The 21,689-nt window shown below is 41.6% G+C and overlaps 1 long non-coding RNA gene across 1 annotated transcript; it reads left to right on the forward strand.

Moving 5' to 3' along the window:
- Positions 1-46: 46 nt before the first annotated feature.
- Positions 47-14,116, forward strand: LOC109470803. Its single transcript, XR_002140278.1, has 3 exons — positions 47-949; positions 5,720-5,860; positions 14,054-14,116. It is a non-coding gene; the product is annotated as an uncharacterized LOC109470803 (long non-coding RNA).
- The last annotated feature ends 7,573 nt before the right edge of the window (positions 14,117-21,689 follow it).

The following is a 21,689-nucleotide window of genomic DNA, read 5'->3' on the forward strand; positions in this document are numbered from 1 at the left end:
ATGTATATATATATATATTCCAGTTGGTTTTACTTTAAATATCGTGCAAGATTGGTTAAAATATATCGTGAAGCAGTCGTTCTATACATTGGGCAAAATATTAGGGAAAATACACTAGTTGCTTTTAAGGGATGCAAAAATTTTCACTGATTTTAATACGTTATATCCATGCATTTGGAATTATGACAATAAATACATCGGGGTCTCTATAACATTTTATTACAAAGCATGATAAGAAGGTTTTAAGAGCAATTGTTACTACAAAGCACTGTATTGGTACTTGGTACTGCATTGTGGTATTGAAACGTAATATTAACATTTTCCCATCCATTTTGATATTGATACTCAACAGGCATGGTCCAATTTTTCTCCCCACAGGAATTGTCATTTCTGTATCCGGACTTGCTACAAAGATCTGGAGGCAATAAATAGCGGATAATGTATTTCTCTTGGCCTCTGATGGCTGTTTATGTTTATCTATTTAACTTTCTCGGCCAAGTTTGTTAGTCTGTTTAGCTAAATAAAAATCAATCAATTTACTTCCTTTATGAATTAGTGTTTTTCCCCATTTTTGGCAGAAATATGTGGTTGTGTAACTTACGTGTCTTCTTTTTTTCGTCACTAAAGTCGACATAGTCAGACAACAACATGAAGATGGCTGAGATATTATCTATCATGCAAATGCTAGGCAACAGAGCCATGAGAGACTGTCACCTGGTAGGACCATATTGTTGCCGAGTAGACTGATCCAACACGGACTTCCAGTTCAGTACCTGTCAGCAGGAGTCTCATGGGACGTAATTCATCGTCCTAACTTCCTTCCTCTGGCCAACACATCTAGGATCTCAGACTTAATGATGCTGTCGAAGGCCCCGGGCATGTCTATCTCAACGGTGTGAAAGTTCAAATGTTTAAAAAAACAACAACAATTGCAGGAAAAACTAAGAAGGTAAGCATGGGTATATCCAATACAATGCCTGCACTACATGTACCCTGACATGACAAGAGACTCTAGGAGACACTAGTCTAGATCAATAAAATGACTACTTTGTTTCTGCTGCGGCGTAATACAACATAGACGTGATTTCACGTATAGAGGGCAAATGGTAGCCTCTATCAAGCACCGCGGATCGCTAGGAAAATAGTAGAAATTGGCCGAAATAAAGGCATAGAATACCAGAGAAGATCCAGGGTCATATAAGCTCCAATTCGCGACCCACGGAGCCTGTGCGGAGTCGCAAGCTTCTTTGAAGTTCACTAATCGCTATATAATAGGTGCAAAGTTGTATCTAATAGGTGGGAAGTGGTTAAGTACCCGTTTGGTTGCTCTCCGACTCGTCCGTGACGGACCTAACACGAGCGACAGTGTGAGAGGAAGTGTCAGTGGTCACGAAGTTTTGAAGTTATAACGGTCTTGTCTCGTCTTTTTCCTGACGCATTTTTTGCCCTCTGACTTGTACTGTCGTGTTGCGAAGGGCGTTTTTGGTTATGAAACTTTGCGGCAGGGTCAGGAGGACGCCGTGTTTGGGATTTTGGATGGGCACGAAGTCTTCGTTGGACTGCCGACTGGGGGCCGGCAAAACATTCTGCTTTCAGGCCATACCGTCGTGCATCAACTCCTCTGAACCATTCGTTGTCATCATCAGTCCTTTGACAGCACTAATCAAGGACCCTCTGTTCCGTCATTGCCTAAAATGAGTCGCCCTTGCCTCGAATAGTCAATGTTTTGACACAAAATCAGCCGAAGACAAAGAAAAAGAGATAATGTCGATTCTTCTTTGTTTCTGTTTTTCGCGCCGGAGTAACCGCATCGTAACGAAACTATAGCGTAACGTGTAACCGTATGGCATTTGTATCGCAAAAATAACCCAACTTCAGGACATTTTATCAACAGTAAGAAAAAGCCCCGGTCTTATGTCAGAAAAAAAACACAGATAATACGAACATTATATGAATAATTTTCGTCTCGTTTTGCTGCTTTTTGACCTTTGTCCCAGACACAGCCACTTCCCTTCACACACTGTGACACCCGGCTGAGTTCCCGCTGGGCGCTGGCGGGTTTATGACTTAAATGATCTTCAGCGCCGATCAAGTTTCTTTGTACGAATAATAGGAGGATTAATTTGATATCGTTTGAAGCTTGCGACTCCGCACAGGCTCCGTGGGTCGCAAATTGGAGCTTCTATTCCCCTGGATCTTCTCTGGTATACTATGCCTTCATTTCGGCCAATTTCTACTATTTTTCCAGCGATCCGCTGTGCCTAGTAGAGGCTAGGCAAATGGAGCAAAGTTTGTAAAATGACTTTGATGTTTTTTTGTGTGATGGGCAAATAAATATGCTTTTTGCCCCACACCTTCGATGTATTAATTGTGTTAAAAGCAGAATACTTCTAATATCTCACTTCTATCTCCGAGGGTACTAGCGTTCCAGCTGAAACAGATGACACTTCTCCTTCTCAACTACGAAAAATGGGGAAACCGAGGGTACTAAACAAAGAGACAGACAAACTGCAAAAACTATCCAAACGTGGCTACTGTAAATGTCAAGACAATCCAAGACGAACGTAAGCGGTACGAAGTAGTAAACTCATGTACAGTAACACATATGCTGTGTCAATACTAGACCTTTCAGACCACAAAATAGTGCACAAAGATAGAGATGAGCCCGTAGTATTTGAAACCTACGCAAATTTCACATTGATTACCCCCTCAGCTTGAAGGAATGTGTAGTTTAGATCAGTACCAGTAGTCAAGGGTTCTCCTGATGAACCAATCCCTCAGAGCTTTATCAAACTTGACATTTTGGCTAAACCATTCACCATGGTGGACTACATAGCTGTCAAGAGCAAGCTAAAACTGGGTAAGGCAGCTTACCCTGATGGAATTCCTCCCGAGGCTCTAAAACTGTGCGATTTTCATGACATCATGCTGTCATTTGCTAACAAGTTGTTCCTAGGTGAGATCGGCCTTAACAGTTGGCGATTGGAACCCTTGTGCCGGTTCCCAACCCAGGTGACTTAACTGAATACACTGACTACAGAGGTATCATGCTCGCTTCGGTTGGAGCAAAGATAACCAACAAAATAGAATACAACCTGGGGCAGATAAGACCACACCAAAACGATTTCCGCCCGGGTCGTTAAACAACTTCACAAATCATTGCTCTTGGACAACTAATAAAAGGAGTACTGAGTAAGAATCTGCAGGCAATTATTCATTGATTTTAGCAAAGCTTTTGATAGATCTCAGGGGAAATGATGAACATCTTAAAAGCGTACGGAATTCCACAGGCACTGGTTGATGCAATCAACATACTGTACAAGAACACACGTGCGAAAGTATTGTCCCCCGATGGTTAAACTGAATTGTTTAAAATTACAGCGGGTGTCCTACAGGGTGACACACTAGCGTCTTACCTCTTTGTTACAGTCTTAGACTTCATAATGAGACAAACTCTTGGAGAAGAGAAAGAAAACTCTATTTTGAACTTGAAAGCAGAAAGAGTACTCGTCATCCTGCTGTTGTAATTGATGATCTGGACTTCGCAGATGACATGGCTCTGCCGACAGGAATAATCAAGCTAGCACAGGAACTATTATTGCGTCTGGAAAATGAATCCTCAAAAGTAGGCTTGAATCTTAACGCCAAGAAAACCAAGCTTATAGCATACAACAAGTTGTTCCCGCCGTCATCTAAAACAGGAGCGGTGACCTAGTATATCAACAAAGGGAGGTCACCAAGAGGATAGAGGTAGTCAAAAACTTTAAATACCTGGGTTTTAACATGCAGAACTCAGAAAAAAAATCGAAATAAGAAAAGCGGTCGCCTAGAGTAGCTGCCATAAGCTAAATAAAATATGGAAATCCAAGTTATGAAAAACCAAAATTAAACTTCCTGATTGTCACAGAAGAATCGATACTGCTGTATGGTAGTGGAGCTTGGACGCTGACTTCTTCTTCTTACGCTGACTAAATCCCTTTAAAAGCACATTAATTGCTGCTACAAAAGATGCTCCGTATGTGTCTGAACATCTTATGGGAGCAAAAACTCCCGGACGAGCAACTGTATCAGGAATTGTCTGCACTTACGGAGGAGATCAAAACTCGCAGTATGAAACTTGCATGAAACCGATTTCAAAATCAGCAAACCCTATTTATAGTGGACGTAAACACATAACCTTCTGACGAAGGTAATAATGACAGTAAGGAAATGTGTTATGACGTTAATCCCATGTGTGAAGTGTTCGTTACTGACTCCATAGTCACCTGGTGAACGTCTTTGCTTGTTAACTACCTATTGACAAGTTTCTTATTCAATTGCAGGACCAGAAGTGTATATTTTAATCTTCTGTGCTCTGGTTTTCAAACTGAATGAGCTGGTATGGTGGTATCAATTACAAACCCCCGAAACATCACAGAATTCTCAGTTTAGGCATAATGTGCTTCAAACCATTTCCGTGACCTAGGGCACGTGTACCTCATTTTTATTATAAGATTAATAATCCTTTAATTCGAGGTTTTTTTTGGGGGGGGGAGGTTGGCACCGAACATGTTGTAAGCCAAATTACCCTGCTTTTTACGAGGTGGAGGTGGGGTAATTCTATGTAACTTACAAACTACTTATTTTCAGGGGATAATGTACAAGTAAAATTAAATCATAAGAGTAATTTTGGTGCATAATACGACATCATTTTGACGTCAATTTAGGTGATTTTGAGGAAACCGTGTGAAGATGTTTTTCCTGTAAAACTGCACAAAATGAATCAAAAAGGGTGTATGACAGAATATAAAGGTCTGCTAAGACTTATAATGCCCATGACAACACGGAAGCCAACATGACGTAAATGTTCTGTGAACGCACTTTACTTTAATTATAGTTTCACTATGTTCAAGTTTGATTAATGACGTCATCAATTAGCACACATAGTGAGAATTTGAATATGGTTGAAATTACTAAGAATAACTATTACTACTGATTAGAATTTAAATTTTTGGAGGATACTATGCTAGTTAATTAACTAGAGCTATTTATTATCCTCCACTAGACTAACTAGGGGTGGTAGGTCTCACATGCTGATTTCGAGTCGTTGCAAAACATCTACATTTGCAATGTTGTACATCGCCCGACTAGTGACCGAATGAAATAAACTAGAAACGCCAATTAGCAAATCAAGGTCTTAGGGGTTGCAGCGTCAAGTCAGTCTAACACTTTGCATTTCAAACGGTGTCTTGTCCTGTCAGTAAGCTACAGGTTTCAGGACAACTTTGACACAGACATCATATGTACATGGTCTGCGGCTTGCAGATGTGGGGCATGCATAGCATTAAGGTCGCGCTGACTGACATGTTACATGTCCATATATTTGTATGTATCTTTATGTATTTACTTTTACAATGTGTATGATTACAGTGTTTTACAATGCTTTTTTATTGATGTAATTTGGGGAGGGAGCTCGTAAAGGTGACTCACCTGTTCTCTCCCCCCTTCCACACATCTGGTGGAAATTTAAATAAACAAAATAGACAGATTAACATAACCGCTAGATTTTAACACTGTCAAACCATTGAATTTTTCAGTTGTTAAGTTTAACTTTGTTCCATGAGGGAAATTACCATGAATTTCCAGTCGATCTCGTCAACCTTTTGTCAGATATATATAATGCACTCTCTAACACCACAGAGGGGCTTTTATTCAAGTATTAATTTTGTCTTTGTTTCAGGTTTGCTTGTAAAGAGATAACAATGAGGCAACAAAAATGCGCCCTGCTCCTGCTGGTCATGATGGTTTGAATAGCCATGATTAACATGAAAGATCCTGTGGGTCTTTATTATAACTCACTGACACGAGAAACACTTGTCAGGTAGGCATATAAGAAATTATGTAATTTATACGATTGTGATTTTTTTTTCATCTTGTATATCGACACATAGTAAAATGTTGGTGCTCTTGATACGTATATTTCCGATAGATTTGGGATAAGGTGTAGTGTAATATGGGTTACTAGACTACTAGGTTAATTGTAGGTAAATAACACATTCATAGCTTGGCTATAGAGTTCTGATATTTAGTATGTTGGTAGGTCTTAAAAAAGTAAAGAACAATGTCAACTGCAGAAGAACTTCTGGTTTTTGTAATCCTAAACATGCTATGGTCTTGGAATCTTGGCGACAGGTAGCTATTTCTGTTACGAATAAGTGGTGGATCTTAAGGGTAGTTTCTGACGAAATCGTTTTTAGCGGATGAGTCCGGATGAGTCCGAAAAGTCTTTCTTAAAATAATAAATCAACAATTATACAAATCAGGATATAGTTTGAATAATACTGACTGTTCAAAATTTCGCCATATGTATATGGCATAATTTGTTTAACTAATCTGTAAACGCTGTAAGTCCACGGGTGTAACTGACGGGACTTCCTACATGTGGTGTTTGGAAGTAAAGGCAAACAACAATCAATCAAGCCGCAAGCATCAGGGTTGATGCATGGCGGCTGTAGCCATGTCCCTCCAGGATGTTCTGTTTTCTGCCAGCGCACTCAAGTCAGTTCTGCTGACCCCTAAACTGTCCAGCACGTTGAAAATCCGGTCTTCCCATCTGCTCCTGGGACGGCCTTTAGGGCGCCTCCAAATTGGATCTAGAGCTGTGGTGATCGGTTTAATCACTTCCTGGGTGGGTGTAGCTCTGGAGATGTGACCCAGGAGGTTTAGCTGGTGCTTGGTGATCCTCTGGCTGACCGGGAGCTGGTTTGTTGTGTAGCGTACTGCTTCGTTGGTGACATGGTCCTGCCAAAGGATGCCTTCGATCTTTTTCAGTCACTGGGTGTCGAAGGAGTCCAGCTTCTGTTTGAGAGACCTGATGAGCTTCTTGTTGGAAAACCACGTTAAAACAGACATCTCCAAACCTGGGTCCTTGTCTTCCAGTCTGTAGAAACATAAGCTGGCTACGTAAGGGAAATATTAATAAAGATTTGTATTCATTTTTTATGAACGAAGCCAGTTTATGGGACTCGTCTGACAAAATTAAATTTTCGTGGGAGGAATATTTTGATACCCCTTTACCTTGGCACAAAGTGTATAGTTTGCCGTATAAACTTTCTATTGACTCAAACACTCGTATGTTTCAATACAAACTGCTGTTCAAATTTTTAACTTGTAATAAAACATTTTTTAAGGGGGTTAATAGACTCACCAATTTGCAGTCTAGGTAAAGAGGAAGACGAATCAGTCGTCCACCTATTTTGGAATTGTCGAATATCTGCATATTTTTGGAGTCAGGTAGACGACTGGTTCTTCATCATCACTGGTACTCATTTACAAATCAACGCAATCAATATAATTTTTGGTAACCTGAGTGACCGATGCCCGGTTCTCTCCAATGTTTTAGTACTCCTGGGTAAAATGTTTATTTTTAAAAATCGTAAGTATTCCTTAAGTTTATCTGCATTTATATCTTATGTTTCTCACTTTTATAGACTAGAGTTAAACATTGCGTACGGGCAACACAAACTATTAAAACATAGGGGGAAATGGGGAAATTAAATTAAACAATTTTTTTCAGAATAGAAAACATGTTGTGAAACAAATAAGAACAAAATCAACAAAAACAAAAAAGAGTTTAAAAATTCCATTTGTAATTTCAAACCATGTAATTAGGGGCAACAGGGTTTATCTGTAAAATTTGAACAACACTATTGTACCTGGATTTTACGTTTTGTTTTTCTGGTTCACCATGTATTCACCAAGATAAGTGCAAAATAATGAACATCACTTTTATTAACGACCCTCCTCCTCCCCCCGATATCCTTCTTAATGGTAAAGTCCTTGAGCATACAGGAGAAGGGGCTGCACGAGCAACCTCCATGGAGGAGCTCTGCAGAGCTTCTCCATGGAGGTTGCTCGTACAGCCCTCCGCGATACACCCGCAGAGCTCCGCAGCTCAATTCGCTGGTTGTCGTCACTGTTGAGTTTTGCTTTAAAATCTTTGAACTCTGCGTTCAAAACAAGTCTGGCTGGCGTCAGTTTTGTATAGTCAGCTTCGTAGATTTTCAGCCTGTTCAATGTGACTACTAGTACTAGACTTTGTAACGTACCAGGGACTCTCCCAAACAAACAAAACTTCGCAGAGCTCCATGGAGCTGCTTGGACAACCCTAGTTCCGTCGGTTATAAAGCATACAGAGCTCCGCGACAAAACAAGTCAATTCGCTGGTTGTCGTCACTGTTGAGTTTTAATTTCACCTCTTTGAGCCCTGCGTTCAAAACAAGCCAATTCGATGGCTGGCGTCAGCTTTGTATAGAGATTCGTAGATTTTGAGTCAGTTCAATGTGACTACTAGTACTAGACTTTGTAACGTACCAAGGGCTCTCCCAAACAAACAAAACTTCGCAGAGCTCCATGGAGGATGGAGGTGCCTACGCAGCTCGCTCTGGCTCCGTGGTCATAAAGTAATCTCCAAGCAGATCTTTTGGTGGGGTAAGACAGTATCAAATTGGCCAGTCTGTATCCATTTCCCCAACCAAGGTTGGGGAAATGGATACAGACTGGCTAATTTGATACTGTCTTTAATACCCCCACCAAAAGATCTGCTTGGAGATTAGTCATAAAGAACGCACAGAGCTCGGCGACAAAACAAGTCAATTCGCTGGGTGTCGTCACTGTTGAGTTTTGCTTTTAAATCTATCACCTCTGTGTTCAAAACAAACCAATTCGATGGCTGGCGTCAGTTTTGTATCGAGCTCAGTGGATTTTAAGCCAGTTCAATGTGACTACTAGACCTTGTAACGTACCAGGGGCTCTCCCAAACAAACAAGACTTCGCAGAGTTCACAGAGGTACTAGGAAAGCCCTAGCTCCGTCGGTTAAAAACAAAAACATAGACTGATAGAGATTTTAACTCCATGGTTAAAAGCATACAGAGCTCCGCGACAAAACAAGTCAATATGTCACTGTTGAGTTTTGCTTTCAAATCTTTGAGCTATGTGTTCAAAACAAGCCAATTCGATTGCTGGCGTCAGTTTTGTATAGAGCTCCGTAGATTTTAAAGCTAGTTCAGTGTGACTACTCGTGCAGGGGCTCTCCCAAGCAAACAAAACTTTGCAGAGTTCATAACTTCATAGAGGTTCTTGGTCAGCCCTAGCTCCGTCAGTAATATAAAGCATGAAGAGTTCTGCGTTCAAAACAAGTCAATTCGATGGCTGGGGTCGCAGGTTCAGTTTTGCACTCTTTTGACTTTTGGATTATCACGTTCACACCTAGTTCACATACATACAACTGTGCATGGCTTGTTTTGTGTGCGGGTGGCCGTCTCGATTAGGGTGGATGTTGGTTGTAAAATACTGGACAATAGGTGCCACCCTGCATGATCGAGCAAAGCATGTTTGTTTGGACTTATTTGTTTTCTATGGAGCAAATATGTTGTCTCTCTGAATATTGTTCCTGTATACTAAAGGTTTAACGAATTAACTTGTCTGGTCTCGGAGGGCTATTTTAGCAGCTCCGCGGCTAATTTCCGTCTTGTAAACGGTCGCCGCCTTTTGAAACGGTCGATGCCATTTCGCAGAACGGCTAACTTTATGTGTATCAGAATGGTCCATCCACACCGTGATGTTTTGTGGCGTAGACGTTAGGGTAAGGTGTTTGGGTTATGGCCATGGTTTTAGAGTTTAGACCCGGGTTTGAATCTCAGCTTGCCCTTTTTATACTAACATTTACAATTCGACATGACCTTCCCTTATACTTCCAATTAGAATATTGCTTTTTATAGTGTATATCACTTTTTATTCGTTTTTTGACCCCCAAAAAAGTTATCGTACGCTTCTACACCTAGTAGAAACTCCTTGCTCAGATATGGCATCGACCAGCCGAATGGCATCGACCGTTTACGAGACGGAAAATTGCCGCTCCGCGGTTGGAGTTCCGTAGACTATTTTTTAATTCGTCGCAGGTTACAGAGCCCTTTATATAGTGAATTAAAGACCTTTATTTTGTCGCAGAGCTCTGCTGGGATATCGCGATCCGAGGATCTCTTTACAAAACTGACGCGAGCCATCGATTTGGCTTGTTTTGAACGCAGACCTAAAAAATTTAAAAGAAATCTCAACAGTGACGACAACCAGCGAATTTTGTCGCGGAGCTCTGTATGCTTTATAACCGACGGAACTAGGGTTGTCCGAGCAGCTCCATGGAGCTCTGCGAAGCCTTGTTTGTTTGGGAGAGCCCCTGCTACATTACAAATCCTAGTAGTCACACTGAAATGGCTTAAAATCCTTGGAACTCTATACTAAACTGCCGCCTGCCATCGAATTGGCTTGTTTTGAACGCAGGGCTCAAAGAGGTGAAATTAAAACTCAACAGTGAGGACAACCAGCGAATTGACTTGTTTTGTCGCGGAGCTCTGTATGCTTTATAACCGACGGAACCCGCAGAGCTCTGCGCCAAAAGAAGTCAATTCGTTGGTTGGCGTCGACGTTCAGTTTTGCTTTCACCTCTTTGCGCTCTGCGCTCAAAACAAGTCAATTCGTCATGGCTGTCGACACAGGTTCAGTTTTGTATAGAGCTCTGAAGATATCAAGTTAATTGAATGTGACTATTAGGCTGAACAGCCAGTACTCTGTCACAAATAAAGACTTCGTCACGCAACTCTGCACAGGACTGCTCGCTCAACTCTCCCTCAGTCTGTGACACACGCAGAGCTCTGCGCCAAAACAAGTCAATTAGTTCGTTGGTGTCACAGTTCAGTTTTGCTTTTACCCCTTTGCGCTCCAACGAAGTGACTTGTTTTGGCGCAGAGCTGACGGAGAGTTGAGCGAGCAGTCCTGTACAGAGTTGCGTGACGAAGTCTTTATTTGTGACAGAGTACTGGCTGTTCAGCCTAATAGTCATCAATAAACATGATATCTTCAGAGCTCTATACAAAACTGAACCCGTTACGCCAACCATCAGCATCGACTTGTTTTGTACTTATAGTTTTATTCACAAGGGTCTAACCAAAAATAAGTGGTGACGCCAACCAAGGAATTGAGATGTTTCGGCGCAGAGCTATTCTCGGCTTTCACGTGACGTCACGGGGCTTGCGTAATACAGGGGGCCGCCATGTTGGTGTACCTCGGTGTAGTGCTATGCAGTGTCAAGACGTTGGCACCGAAGCCATACAAGTAATTAACAGCCACACGATAATTCTGCAGTCTTTGATGGTTGACAGATGACAAGGTTTTCAATGAAATTGTACGTTTTTGAGAGGATAGGAAGTCAAAGGATACGATGACAAAGGATATAGGACGACAAAACTTGCGTATGTGTGAACGAACTTCAAAGACTAACGTTACTAGTATCTCCTTCACAGTCCTACAGTGGACAGGATCCGTATGTTGGTCACTCTAGTCTATTTTTTTTTCTCAATAAATGAATTAAGAGAGAGAGAGAGAGGTTCTGGGAAGTGTGTTTTGGACAGTTTTCTGTGCGCGGGTCACCCGTGTGTCTGATTCCTTCTCGCGACAACTTGTGACTCGCTCGCGTAGCGGAATGGTAAACAACAATTTCGAGTGGAGCGGACGGGTTATCCCCAATCAAATTATGGTAAGCCTAAGTTTCAGCTTTTCTTGGTAATGTAAATCCTTGTTTTACTATCTGTTGCTGTTTCAAAATTATGGGTTCTGTGTGTAATAATGCAAAATGCCAGTTTGATTCATGCCCGCCGGCGGCTTTGTTTGTTGTGCACTTTCATCTAGCCCCTTCGGTTTCGCCGCTGGCAAACTGGAGTTCATGAATATTTTTTCAAGCACCAAAAAGTACTCATGTCTCTGTTGGAACCCCATTAGAATGAGAATTTTACATGGCGGCTTGTCATCCCTGTCGACAGAAATTTTGTTGGCCGCCTCGAGTTTGCGGGAGTAAATCATCGGCGTTGGGAGGGGAGCCTCCGGGCATAATTTTGTTTACGTACCCGTAGTTGTAGTTTTGCCGTGAAAAAAAAAAGTTTTTGGGTAACCTCTCACAACCTATGCATGAATTAGCTTGTGAACATTGACATTACAATATTAGGGTATCATGATAAGCAGAATCTTAACGCAATTTTAGTGCTAAGATCGGTAATTTTGTTGGGCTGTCAGGATGAACTCGGAGTTTTAGCACTTAGGCTCAAATTGAGTCAGACTGCCACGTGTATCAAAATAAATTCACTTGCACCGTGTAAACTATTGTTTTGTCGATGTTTAATGGAAATTCCTGGGTGCCATTTCTGCATGTACAGGAACATTTCTGACCTCGGTGTAGGGAAGATCACGTACGCGATATCCAGCAGCATTGTGTGGCGTCGGGCGGCTTTTGGCGTCAGAAGCCCCGCCCGGTCAAGCCGCCAGACCCGACTGTTCCGCGGCCCGCTTGTTGCGTTCTCTCGCCCTTTCGGCCCTCGCCCCTCCTTCTGTTCTTTGCTTTCGTCCCAATCTCTGTACTTCTTTCTTCTAAGGTTTTTTTTAGTAGGGACCCAGGCAACATTGTGTCGGACCCAGGCGGGTGAAGCTTGCCCAGAGTCTTTGGCGATAGTAACTCGCCACAATCTCGGGATATTTCTGTGGCCGTATCCCCGCGGCTGATCGCAAAAATCCACAATCTGCGATGTTTTTCGGTCAGTTTTTCTTGGTCCTTTCCTTAATTTGTAATCACCTTGGCACACATTGAAAAGATACACTGTGTTTACCACTTTTTTTTTGACCCGCAACCAGCTACAAAACAATGAACCATGTACATAGCGCATAGGCTACGTGGGGTTGTAGGTACACCAACATGGCGGATAACACCCGTCGCTAAGGTCGGGTCACGTGACTGAAACCCAAGAATTGACTGCAAGCTTGAAACCGACGGAACCCGACCTGTCAGACCAGCAATACCAGCTCTGTGGGCCCCTGGTACGTTACAAAGCCTAGTAGTCACGTTGAACTGGCTTAAAATCCCCGGAACTCTATACAAAACTGAACCTGTGTCGCCAGCCATGACGAATTGACTTCTTTTGAGCGCAGAGCGCAAAGAGGTGAAATCAAAACTGAACGTGACGCCAACCAATGAATTGACTTTATTTGGCGCAGAGCTCTCCGTGTGTCAGTCAGACTGACTGACGGAGAGTTGAGCGAGCAGTCCTGTGCAGAGTTGCGTGACGAAGTCCTTATTTGTGACAGAGTACTGGCTGTTCAGCCTAATAGTCATATTCAATTAACTTGATATCTTCAGCGTTCTATACAAAACTGAACGTGTTTCGACAGCCATGACGAATTGACTTGTTTTGAGCGCAGAGCGCAAAGAGGTGAAAGCAAAACTGAACGTCGACGCCAACCAACGAATTGACTTTATTTGACGCAGAGCTCTACGTGTGTCACAGACTGACGGACAGTTGAGCGAGCAGTCCTGTGCAGAGTTGCGTGACGAAATCTTTATTTGTGACAGAGTACTGGCTGTTCAGCCTAATAGTAATATTCAATAAACATGATATCTTCAGAGCTCTACACAAAACTGAACCCGTGACGTCAACCATCAGCATCAACGTGTTTTGTACTTATAGTTTTATTCACAAGGGTCTAACCAAAAATAAGTGGTGACGCCAACCAAGGAATTGATTTGTTTCGGCGCAGAGCTACTGACTGCAAGCTTGAAACCGACTGAACCCGACCTGTCAGAGCAGCAATAGCCAGCTCTGCGGTCCCCTGGTACGTTACAAAGCCTAGTAGTCACATTGAACTGGCTTAAAATCCCCAGAGGTCTATACAAAACTGAACCTGTGTCACCAGCCATGACGAATTGACTTGTTTTAAGCGCAGAGCGCAAAGAGGTGAAAGTAAAACTGAACGGTGACGCCAACCAACGAATTGACTTCTTTAGGCGCAGAGCTCTGCGGGGGTATCGCGGAGTGCNTCCTGGGACGGCCTCTAGGGCGCCTCCAAATTGGATCTGGAGCTGTGGTGATCGGTTTAATCACTTCCTGGGTGGGTGTAGCTCTGGAGATGTGACCCAGGAGGTTTAGCTGGTGCTTGGTGATCCTCTGGCTGATCGGGACCTGGTTTGTTGTGTAGCGTACTGCTTCGTTGGTGACATGGTCCTGCCAACGGATGCCTTCGATCTTTCTCAGGCACTGGGTGTCGAAGGAGTCCAGCTTCTGTTTGAGAGACCTGGTGAGCTTCTTGTTGGAAAACCACGTTAAAACAGACATCTCCAAACCTGGGTGCTTGTTTTCCAGTCTGTAGAAACATAAGCTGGCTACGTAAGGGAAATATTAATAAAGATCTGTATTCATTTTTTATGAACGAAGCCAGTTTATGGGACTCGTCTGACAAAATTAAATTTTCGTGGGAGGAATATTTTGATACCCCTTTACCTTGGCACAAAGTGTATAGTTTGCCGTATAAACTTTCTATTGACTCAAACACTCGTATGTTTCAATACAAACTGCTGTTCAAATTTATAACTTGTAATAAAACATTTTTAAGGGGGTTAATAGACTCACCAATTTGCAGTCTAGGTAAAGAGGAAGAAGAATCAGTCGTCCATCTATTTTGGAATTGTCGAATATCTGCATATTTTTGGAGTCAGGTAGACGACTGGTTCTTCATCATCACTGGTACTCATTTACAAATCAACGCAATCAATATGATTTTTGGTAACCTGAGTGATCGATGCCCGGTTCTCTCCAATGTTTTAGTACTCCTGGGTAAAATGTTTATTTTTAAAAATCGTAAGTATTCCTTAAGTTTATCTGCATTTATATCTTATGTTTCTCACTTTTATAGACTAGAATTAAACATTGCGTACAGGCAACACAAACTATTAAAACATAGGGGGAAATGGGGAAAATCAAATTAAACAATTTTTTTCAGAATAGAAAAAATGTTGTGAAACAAATAAGAACAAAATCAAACAAAAAAGAGTTTAAAATTCCATTTGTAATTTTAAACCATGTAATTAGGGGAAACAGGGTTTATCTGTAAAATTTGAACAACACTATTGTACCTGGATTTTACGTTTTGTTTTTCTGGTTCACCATGTATTCCTTTTTGCACAATGCCATGCCATATTTTGTTACCGTTAATTTATTTTGGAAAATTCAATAAAGAAAGATTTAAAAAAATAATAATCAGTAGCTACCTAGAAGGTAGAACACAGAGAGTAAAATGGGGTAGTTGTCTATCTAAACCTCATTCTGTACTGTCAGGTGTTCCCCAGGGGGGACTGCTATCCCCCTTGTTGTTTGTAATATGTATCAACCCATTGGATGTATGTATGCCACAGTCTGTAACCCCTGTCAAATATGCTGATGACCTGACCAACTCAGAAATACTGATGGGGTCTCTACCTGGGCAATCCCAAAGGGCTCTGAATTCTGTTGTTGAATGGGGTGAAGGTTTCTCGCTTACAGTGAATGCGAAGAAAACCAAAGATATGGTAATTAGTGCTAGGAAAAAGGAAAATGTTCCCAATCCACCTCATCCAACAATAGCCGGTCAAGAGATTCAGCGGGTCACATGTTTCAAACTACTGGGTGTCTTTATTACGTCTGATATGACCTGGGACGCAGACATCCATTATATATTGTCAAACGCTCGTCCGAGAATGTACTATCTAACCATAGCAAAGAAGGCTGGTCTAGCAACAACACACATTCTCATTCGTATCTATCTGGTATTCATCCGCCCTTTGTTAGAATATGCGAGTCCAGTATGGGCAGGACTGCCTAAGTATCTGTCAGACATGCTTGAAAATGTCCAGAAGCGTTGCTGTAGGATTATAGGAATCCCTGCTGAATCCCTGCCTTCTCTGTCTATGAGACGAGACCTTGCCACATTGAGAACTATCCAACATGTCTTGAATGACGCTGACAACCCCCTGCATGACTTTGTATGTGTAGCGCCTCAAAGCACAAATAACTTAAGACGAAGGAAACAGTAGTAGAACATTCAGTAGAACGAAACGTCATGAACTGTCGTTCATACCACGGGCTTTGGAGATTTTATCTCAGCATTCTACATAGTGGTATATTGATTTTATATAAATAGTCTGTAAATATGGCTCTTTTAATTATTACGATTGTATTATATGTATTCTGTAAATTGATGATCAATGATCAGATTTTAATATTATATCTCTGTCATTTTAACTTATTGGATAGTCCATGATACGTGCAGTGTTTGTGAAAATTCGACATATTCATGTACCATATGATTGTGTGACTGGCTGCTCTACATGATAAATTGATGGCAACTACTTAGTAATCGATGGAGTTATTCGATGTCGTTAATCTACCACACCTGTTATTCATCATGTGAGAGAACGTCTGAATTTTTGGTTTCGTAAATTTTCAGCCACTAACATGTTCCACTAATCGATCAGGACTGGGATTTTCCGGCCTTACCTAATATATATTCTCTCCTCTTTGACAAGACTCACCTGTTCAGATTGAATATTCCAGTAACAACTAGTACTTTGAAGCAGTTTTTCTAAATCTGGCTCCGAGTGTCTGTGGTTGCCATGAATTGGAAGCTAAATGTGCATGCATATGTATGATACTGAACATAAATCGTAAATGTACCATCGGAATCTCTACCGACAGAGTTTCTGTTGCCGTCCGGGATCTCTACTTGTAGAATCAACGATTCTACCAGATCGGAGTACTAGTATCTACTCTGACTGTCTAAATGTGTATATAAATGAAATTATTAACCAATTTGTCTTCCCAGTGGATGGCAGGAAATGGGTTCAATATATTCATGCCCTTTTCTCTCTTTGCTCCACAGTTGAGCTTCACCATGGCCACGCTCAGACTACAGAAAAACCGATGGCTTGCAGCGGTAAGCTCACACAGTGTATTTGTCATTTCTGTTGATCTGGGAAACATTTACGAAGCTCATATTATGTCATTGTAGCGGCATTTCTTAATAAAGACAAACAAAAAAAAAAGCATATGACTTTCAAGCTTTATACCTTTGATGTCCGCTACATTGCATTGTGTAAAATGTATCGTATATCGGCTCAAATGCTTTGCATTTAAAGTTATGTCATGAATCTTATTAATACAGGAGAACAGATTAAGCCTTGGTCACAACCCGCCGTACATGCTTTTTGTCCGTACGTTTTTTTGGGAAGCTACGTCTGCTACGTTTTTTTCTGAAAACGTAGGGAAGGAGTGGCGTCGACGCACGTCACTCGCACGCACGGGTGGTAAATACGCAGACCGCACGCAGAATAAGTTTTACATGCACTTAAAGTTCTATACGGCGTGTCTGCGTGCTCCCAAAGCCGTAGGATTCCGTACGGAGGCGGTACTCACCACGCACAGAGGCCCTACGTTTGGCCACGTTTTTGCACGTAGACAGCAAGCAGAAGCACATACGGCGGGTTGCATTGTGACCGAGGCTTTAGCTACGCAAAATGGCATTTATTTATGCTCTTTTCTCTCTTTCTGACAACAGGTGAACTTCATCATGCTCACCATGACTACAAAAGGAATCCACTGGCAATAGCACGGCCGCTATGGTGGAAGAATTGGGTTGCGTAAGCACTAATAGCGTCCACGCAGGAAAAAGAAACACTGAATGCAGCAGCAACATGAAAGCCAAAAAAAGAAAGAAAGTGAAGAAAAAAAAAAACAAGAATCATGCAAACTCACATATATGTAATGGCAAACGCACACACACAAATCCCTCACACAAAACATCACTATCAGCACACAGTAAGACTTTTCATAAAAGACAAACATCATGCCGTCACAATAGGTCCCGCGACTGTGCCGTCGCCATGTCTTGTACTAAATGTTTGAATTCTTTCTAGACATACAAAACAAGTACAGGAAGCCTTGTCTCTGTGACCTTTCTTTATCCTTGTTGTCCTCAACATTTCATAACACCTAAAAATACAGTCTAATAAATCAAATTAAACACCTTAAATAACCTGGATTTATACCTCAAATAATATGAAATATCAATCACATCACAAAAGAGATATCAATCACATCACAAAACACCCTATATACCACAGATTCGCCCTCGTTTCCAGTTGAAGACTTAAAACCTAGATTAGCCTTACCAGCAAAATGTTCTATACATTCGTAACAAATAAACATATTTGAAACATAAAAAACAGTAATTATCTATGCTTAAACCTACAATTTGCCCCAAATTGTGCCACTCAAATCCAAAGAAAGCAACAACAGCCTTTCAAGCTCGATCCAAACACCACATGGCCGGAGGCCACCTCAAAACCAATTCCCCAGGGAATGCATTCGTAAAATTTTCTAAATTCTTTCAGCTTGATCGAAATATACTGTAAAAGTGCCTCCGCCCCTGAGGCGTCGCCAAAAGAATTTCCCATTCACACTATTGAACTGAAGCAGCATATTTAAAGACATACTAATTTCAATAAATATAAGAATTTTGTCAAATTGCAATTCAATTGGTTTGTTTGCAGTTTGTATATACATGTAATTATGAGTTTAACAATACGAAGGCAGTCCCAAATCACATGTGCACAATCCAGAGGCATTGGTGCACATTGGCAGTTCACAATTGGAACAGTATCAATGCTTACTTTAAAACAAGAATTCGGAGATCTCAAAATCCTCCATGAAATATATGAGTTTTTGTAAATGTTTTTTATTTGTCTCATTGACTATGGAAACAAGGTCGTAATTAGCATAATCTAGTTTGATTTATGGTTTTATCTAATTTTATCTAAATTCAAATTACAATATTTTTCATGTAAAATTTATCATTTCAACATGTCTTCATGAATTATGCAAATTACCTCAACATTAACATAATATATGTATCATGGTGTTAACCTTTGAGTAACTTACACATGTCACAAGGTATAAAATTCCTATCATTCACCAATGAGGAATCACAGAATTTTCACATCAATTATGCAAATTAGGTCATAATTTGCATAATTGGTATCTGTTGATGTTCCGCATGCCACAGATTAAAAAGGTTACATGTATAAAAATACTATTATATAAAACACTGTAATTATAGAATGTCCTCATTAATTATGCAAATTAAGTTCTCATTTGTATAATTTGCATACAATTATGTACAACTCTCTCAAGCTACCTACAGACGTACCTACAAAATGATGAGAATACGTTGTTCCTATCTGGACTTAATGGCTTTTAAACATTTCACCAGAAAGCCACCTGCAGTTCTAGAACAAGCTACTAGGGGGAACAAACCCACACCACTTATTCCTGACGGGAAGAGCTATCTGTCACCAAATAGTCAAGACCATAGCATGTTCAGGACAAAAGATACAAAAACCGGATGTTGATTTGATTTGATTTGATTTATTAGGCTGATATCACATAAGTATGCAGCCAGGACTGCCCAACTAGCCGGAGGCTATTATAAAGGGCTAGCCCTCACAACAAGAACATAAACAATTCGGAACAGTTAACAGTTAACAGTTACAATTCAGATAGACATACTACCGGTACTACTACATAACAGATGTTGTGGCCAAACGTTAACAAGCTAGAATATCCGGCCTGGTCGTCGTGCGTTTACTACAATTACATTTATATGTCAGGTTAATATACTATTACATAACAGATGTTGTGCACTATATTTACATTTTCAATACAATATTATTCTATTGGACTATTTACTAAGTAGTTGTCGTCAAGTATTTATCAAGTATTGTCCATAGTTTCTTTTTAAAGGAGCTGATGGAGCGGGTTGTTCGAGTTTCGCTAGGGAGAGTATTTCAGATGGTTATAGCTCTGATTACAAATGTTCTCTGGGATATGGTGGTTCTACAAACGGGTATGGATAAGTGTTCACTATTCCGTAAGGGATACCGGGATTCTGTGGCGGACGCTCGCGCTCGAGGTAGCAGACTTTGCAGGTGTGGAGGACAGCGACCGTTCAACAGTTTGTACATGGTTACTGCAGTGTGAAACTTGCGTCGAAACTGGAGAGATGGTAGAGACAGTTCTGTGTAGAGACTATTGTAGGAAGGGTATGGGATCCCAAAGTGACCACTGATAAGCCTGGCTGTTTGGTACTGAACAGATCCTAAAGTCCTTTGGTCACGTAAAGTGAGGCCAGCCCAGACAATATCCGCGTACTCTAACGTAGGTCTTGTAATGGTGATGTACAGCCGGAGCAGTAAGTTTTGGGGAATTTTCCTTCTTAGGGCACATAACAGTCCTGAAGAACGTCTTGCTTTGTTAGAGATGACCTCGATGTGCTGTGACCAGGACAGGTTTTCGTGAGAGTGACGCCTAAGTGTTTGTGGCTGGTGACAACTTGCAGTACAGTTCCTCCTAGGGTCACAGGGGGAATCGGTTGTGGTAGAGTACGAGTTGTAATGAATATGACTTTGCACTTGTCTATGTTAGCTTCTAGTTTCCATGTAGAAAGCCAGGTCGACACAGTACTCAACTCTCGGTTCAGTGTTGCAACTACGCGATGAACAGAATGATGGGAGAATGACAGAGATGTGTCGTCGGCAAATAAGTTGGCCAGACATTGTGTACGGCTGGTGGCAAGGTCATTGATGTAAAGAATGAAAAGCGTTGGTCCTAGGACGGAACCTTGCGGTACTCCGGCTAGTGGGGACCTCCATGTAGACGTTGCACCCTGGATGACCACTCGTTGTTTTCTGTCCGAGAGGTAACTGGAGAACCAGTCATGCATAAGTCCACTGATTCCATATGATTTTAGATTGGACAGAAGTCCTGCGTGCCAAACCTTATCAAAGGCTTTCCGAAGGTCTAGAAATACACAGCCGACTATTTCTCCTTTATCCATTGCATCAGTCCACTCCTCTACCAGTCGAGTCAGCTGGAGGGTTGTATTGTCAAGTGGTCGAAACCCGCTTTGGTTGTCAGTTAATATCCGGTTGACATGAGCCGTTAAACGTTTGTTAACAAGTGTCTCTAGAACTTTTGAGACTGTGCTAAGCAAGGATATGGGCCTGTAGTTGTTTGTGAGGTGGCGGTTACCAGCTTTGTGAATGGGTGTTACGTTAGCCTTTTTCCATTCTGTAGGAACTTGGCCAAGAAGGAGAGATTTATTGTACAGACGAGTTAGAGGAACTAATATCGGGTCGGAAACTAGGCGTAATAGCCTCGGAGTGATGTTGTCATGACCACCTGACTTTCCGACTTGCAGGGTGCGCAGTTGTTGGCGTACCTCTTCCTCTGACAACTGAAGCGAGTCTAGAACAGATTCAGGAACAGCGGTAGGTTGGAACGTCGGGATTGTATCGCTTCTGCTAGGAAGGTCTGTTTGTTTGATAAAGAAATCGTTTAGAGCATTGGCCTTCGCTTCCGGGGTTTCTAGTATTACCGAGTCGACTTGAAGGGCGGGATGCCTGTTGAGGTCTTTCCTAGTGCAGATTTGGCATAAGTGAAGAACCGTCTGGTGTTGCCGGTCTCCACGTCGTTCACGAGATCCTTAATGTATACTGTCTCCGCCCTTCTTGTGAGATTGGTCACGATATTTCTTTGTCTTCTGTAAGTGGCCCAGGCGTCCTCGGTGTTAAGCCGTTTTGCCCTGGAGTGCAGGCGGTGTTTTCTACGGATAGCGGCTCGGATTTGTTTATTGGAGTATATCCACGGCTTAGCTGTCCGGGTAATCGAGATAAGCTTGTGAGGAATGTATCGTTCGCATATGGCAATAAACATGCTGTACCAAGAGTCACATATGTCATCCATAG

This window comes from Branchiostoma belcheri, unplaced genomic scaffold (genome assembly GCF_001625305.1).
Source record: "Branchiostoma belcheri isolate BF01 breed outbred unplaced genomic scaffold, Haploidv18h27 scaffold233, whole genome shotgun sequence".
NCBI classification, from domain to species: Eukaryota; Metazoa; Chordata; class Leptocardii; order Amphioxiformes; family Branchiostomatidae; genus Branchiostoma; species Branchiostoma belcheri.